At 40.9% G+C, this 5627-nt stretch overlaps 1 non-coding gene across 1 annotated transcript; it reads left to right on the plus strand.

Annotated features, from left to right (window-relative positions):
* The first annotated feature begins 2843 nt into the window (after nt 1–2843).
* Nucleotides 2844–2917, plus strand: trnat-ugu (transfer RNA threonine (anticodon UGU)). The gene has a single exon. It is a non-coding gene; the product is annotated as a tRNA-Thr (tRNA).
* Nucleotides 2918–5627: the final 2710 nt, after the last annotated feature.

Here is a 5627-nt window from a genome sequence, read left to right on the forward strand (position 1 = left end):
ATCCATGCATGGAGTGGTGGGATCTATGGAAAGTGATCCTGAAGAGGGTGTCCGAGCCTGGAGTGGCGGGATCTGTGGAGACTGATCCTGACGAGTGTGTGCAAACCTGGAATGGAAGCTTTCTGTGGAGGTAGAGGAGTAGGCCATTCAGACCCAGTATTTTATAAAGGTTTATCATAACTTATTTGCTTTTACTATATGTCTCTATTAATAAAGCCAAGTGTCCTGTTTGCTCTTAGAAGCCTTTTCAAACCTTCTAAGATTGGTGTACATTGTCTCTCTGTTCTGGCACCCACTTTAGAATTGTAACATTTCATTTATATGGCCTCTCCTTATTCTTCCTCCCAAATTGTATCTCTTCACAATTCTCTGTGTAAATTTTAACTGCCATGTGAAAGCCCATTTTACCAGTTTTTTTAAGCTCCCCTGAAGTGTGTTACAATCACTGGCACAGGATGAAATTCTCGAGCATTCTTTGATGCAATCTCCATGGAAAGAGCAATCTTACATGCGAGCTCGAATGTGAGATTTTGTGTGTTTAGTATCTTTTCTCATCCACCAATATAAGCACAAATCTGTCTCATAATGCACGGTCTAAGAATATGCCAAAGTTGCAATGTAGTGATAAATTCTTCATGCCACAATGTACTCACCAACTGTTTCACTACTTTTCTGATTTCTGCTTCCAAATTTCTAGCTTGCCGTGATCTCAAGTGGCTTTGGGTTGAAATGTTCCTCCAACTTGGTGATGATTGTTTTGAATGGCACATCTTTTGCCTTGATGGGAGCAGGAAGCTTTGTTAGCTGGTCATACACTTCCAGGCTAATTTCCATTGGCAAAATTGCTTTCTTGCCCTCAAGAATTGCCTCATTCTGAGTCTTGACCTCTGCACTTTCACCTTCAAATTCCAAAATGTTATTAGCTCTGAAAAACATGTCCATTCTTTCAATATATGAACTGAATGGTTCTCAAGCCCTCTCATAAGTTCCTCACCTTCCGATGTATCCCATATGTGTGCAGCCATATTGTCCCAAATAAGCAATTTGAATCTGATGCACAGGAATACCCTGCGGTATCTCATTCAACTGAAGAGACATTCTGTGGCCCAGGCTTCACACAATCCACCTAAAATCTCCACCATCCGAGCAGGTAGGTCAACAGGAGCTGCCTGATCTTGTTCACTGCAGTCCCTGCTGCTGCTTGCTGCCTATATTTACAGACTTTTATCTCATCCTCATCACCATTTTCTCCAATATATTCAGGGGGCATCAGCAGAGAAAATATACACCAAGCGTGGCAAGTGCAAGGAATTGTTTACTTACGTCATTATGTCATGCACATAATATACAAATACATTACATGTGTGAATCATTTCTGAGCACTTTTATACCAGATGTGTCTGAATAAATGGAACCGCGTCACAATAAACACTGTCACCTTTCAATGTTTAACGGAGAGGTTTGACGGCCTGATGTGTGTGATTCCCACATTAATGTGTTTCTACAAAGTTCGGAGAAAGACGGAGATATGAATAATTTGCAGGGAAATCTTTAAGCATATCTCCATGTTTCTCACTGACAAAGTTCTGCAAACACATGGATTCAGAAAGAACCTGAGTGCAAAATCAACAAAAATAAACACAGCCAGAGAGACTTGCAATAACCTGTAGCTCAGGGAAAGTACATGATGTTATGGAAGTGATTTAGAATTTTTTTTTGTGGAATTCTTTTTGAGGAATTCATCGTCAAACTTAATAAATGTCAGACCAGTTCTTTTTCAAGAGGGTACTGAAAGTATTAATTTGGCAACTATGTTTACTGGTTGTCACATGACTCAAGTTAAATGTCGAACAGAAACCCTGGTAACAGGGGGAAATGTGGACAGAGAAGTCTGTTGCGCCTCTTGATTGGACAAACCCGGCAGCAGCAGCACTCACCGAAGAGGGCAGAAAAATCACAAGCTTTTATTTGTCGCAGTCATTGTGTTTTACCTTCTGGAGTGAGCAGCTGATAAAGTTAGCCTGAAGAAGTGTCAAGGAAGGAGAGAAGATCACAACCCACGTTGTTTTGCAGCAAATCTTTAAAAGACCCTGAGAACTTCACTGTGTCAATTCATCTCTTCTCCTGTCTTTGAAGAAAGCCTGCTAAAATTAATTCTCAACACTGCCTCTAAAAAACTGTTCTAAAAGACCCTGGTGACCTGTCTACGCATACTCAGAAGTTAGACTGTTTGCCAGTTTTGGAACAACATATCTCATCTGCTGTTTTCTTCAGGAATGAACAAGTAATCAGCCCAAGTGTTGTTTTTGTCTTTAACAGAACTCAGAATTGAAAAAATAATTCTTTTTTTTTCAGTTAACCGGTGTATGTGTGTGTGCGTGTGTGGGGCTGTGGTAAGAAAGGGGCTTTAAATGTTGGTTAAGGTAAAAAGGGAACTTTTAAAATTTCTACCTGTGTATTTATGCTTTATTTCATGACTAGTTAAAACTTGTTCTGTAATAAACTGATAATTTTGCTGTTCATTAAAGAAACCCGGTCAGTGTCTTCTTTTTTGGGAAGAATAGAGTATGTGATTGACTGTTTCAGGAAGTGGGAAAAGTTAAAATATATGTTGTGACCCGTGGAGAAGTGGGATGAGAATATATAGAAGGGTCTGAAGAAGGGTCATTGACCTGAAACGTTAACTCTGCTTCTCTCTCCACAGATGCTGCCAGACCTGATGAGTATTTCCAGCGTTTCTTGTTTTTATTTGAGATTTCCAGCATCTGCTGTATTTTCCTTTGATATTGATATTATATGAGAATAAATAGTGCACTCCTCTGATTTTAATTAGAACAACATCCGGCTCTGTAGCTTAGTTGGTTAAAGCACCTGTCTTGTAAACAGGAGATCCTGGGTTCAATTCCCAGCAGAGCCTTGTTTCTCATTTGTGATGTATAAGTTACCTTGTCAACCACTTCCATCTGTGTCTTCTGAGCTTTCAGTGAGAATTCAAATTATGTGATGGATTTTCGTCACAAGAGAAAACAGCCTTTGTGAAGAATGTGAGTTTGGAATGGCTGTTCCTCCTTGGACAGAAATTCAGTGCTGATATTTCAAAGGCAACTTCTTTGATACAAATTTGTTCACAGTTGCATTCAACCTGGAAAACAGCTCGACATTAATGTCACTGAAGGAAAGTGTGACTGCGTTGTATGTTTCAGAGTGTTTGTGTTGTTGTGTGTTGCTTGTGACTGAGACTGGGACGTGACGCAAGTGGGAGGGTTTATCTGAGGTTTGGAATATTTGTCAGTCAGGAACAAGAAAAATCAAAGGAACCAAATAAGAAAACCTATCTCTCATGTGGTTACCGAGAAACAGTGAGGAGATATTAAACGTTGTTCTTTTCAATACAGCAGTGTGAACATTGACCTTTCCTGCCTTTTATAAACAGTATTTGAAGTGTCTCGGTAACAATGTTCAGTGTTGATAAGAGTGGGGTCTGGGTGAGCAGCTGCTGAGTGTGACAGGGTCAGGACTGGATGCAGGAAGTACTCTGACAGTCTCTCTCTCTCTCTCTCGCTGATGGGTTTGAGTTGATTTTCAACTGGCAGCTGTTGGTGTTTCGATAAATCAAGTTCCCTCCACCCATTTTTTTGGACAGACAGTGTAGTATAAGGATGTAAAGGGTTAATGCTGAAGACATTGGGATCAATCACTCCCACTGTCAGAGTGATGATGTAACAGTCACATGAGATGAGGTTTGGGAGGAGAGAGCAGCACCAAGGATGCTAGCTCAGGAGGCTTGATGAGTGTGTATATAGTATTGTGTAAATTAGAAAAGAGTTCTTAGTTCTTTCAGCAGGAAATGCGTCCAGAAAATATCGAGAAACTCACAATTTTATTGTTCAGGAGTCGGAACACAAATATGAATTCCAAGTGACCGTTCTGGGTTCATTTAACAAAAAAAGGTAGAGAATAATATTACTCACTGATTGAAATCCCCCAGTGAGGAGACAGTTAAACAGGTGATCTGTTGGGGCATCCTTCGATCCAAGGTTTCTGCAGCATTTAATCTCCCTTTTTGGTGAAATTCTCTGTTATATGCAACTTTTTTTTTTATCCAGCTTTGAGGGGCAAGTGAAAAAACTGAAAAAAGTGAGCAGTTCCATCCTTTCTTTTCTTCCTTCTTCCCTTCTTTCCATCAGTTTCGCTTTTCTGTCTCAGATCAATATAGTGATGAGAATCCCAATTTAATCTGTTGTTTCTGGTGTTTTATCCATTCCAATCAGAATTCAACATTCCAATCAAATCTATTTGTTATTCCACAGTGTCTCTCCATGTGTTTTATTCTGTTGTATTCTCTCACAGTCTGTTTGATGATCAATGTTACATCTCACTCTCTGTTCAGGTGAAGATCAGAAGCAGTGATATCTGTTTACACCATCCACCAAGTCGGCCTGAAGATGTGCCTCGCCGATCATGTGGAGTTAGGAACATAGGAACATAGGAGCAGGAGTCGGCCATTCAGCCCATCGAGCCTGCCCCACCATTCAATATGATCATGGCTGATCATCCACTTCAATGCCCTTTTCCCCACACTTTCCTCATATTCCCTTATGTCATTTGTATTTACAAATCTGTCAATCTCTGCTTTAAACATACCCAACGACTGAGCTTCCACAGCCATCTGGGGTACAGAATTCCAAAGATTCACAACCCTCCGAGTAAAGAAATTTCTCCTCATCTCTGTCCTAAGGAGCTTCCCCCTTATTTTGAAATTGAGCCCCTGGTTCTCGACACCCCATCCAGATGAAACATCTTAGCTGCATCTACCCTGACTGTCCTTTAAGTATTTTGTAGGTTTCAATGAGATCACCTCTCATTCTTCGAAACTCTAGAGAATACAGCCCCAGTTTCCCCAATCTCTCTTCATAGAACAGTCCCACCATCCCAGGAACAAGTCTGATGAACCTTCGTTGAACTCCCTCCATGGCAATAATATCCGTCCTAAGGTAAGGAGACCAAAACTGCACACAGTACTCCAAATGCGGTCTAACCAAGGTTCTATACAATTGAAGCAAGAATTCACTACTCCTGTACTCAAATCCTCTTGTGATAAAGGCTAACATACTATTAGCCTTCCTAATTGCTTGCTGCACCTGCATGTTAGCTGTCAGTGACTTATTGACATGGACACCCAGGTCACCCTTATATTCTATACCTCAGCTAATAAAGGAAAGGATTCCATATACCTGTTGAACCACCTTATTGACCAGTCCTGCTACCTTCAGGGATCTGTGGACATTCACTCCAACGTCCCTCACTTCCTCTGCACCGTTCAGTGTTCTCCCATTAATTGTGTATTCCTTTGCCTTTTTTGACCTCCCAAATGCATCACCTCACCCTTGTCCAATTTGAATTCCATTTACCACTTCTCTGCCCACCTGACCAGTCAATTGATATCTTCCTGCAGTGTACAGCAGTTCTCCTCCCTATCAACAACACGGACAATTTTTGTGTCATCTGCAAACATCTTGATTGTGCCCTCTACATTTATGTCCATATCATTAATATATACCACAAAAAGCAGGGGACCTAGTTCTGAGCCCTGTGGAACACCACTGGAAACAGTCCTCCAGTTGCAA

This window comes from Heterodontus francisci, unplaced genomic scaffold (assembly GCF_036365525.1).
Source record: "Heterodontus francisci isolate sHetFra1 unplaced genomic scaffold, sHetFra1.hap1 HAP1_SCAFFOLD_59, whole genome shotgun sequence".
NCBI classification, from domain to species: domain Eukaryota; kingdom Metazoa; phylum Chordata; class Chondrichthyes; order Heterodontiformes; family Heterodontidae; genus Heterodontus; species Heterodontus francisci.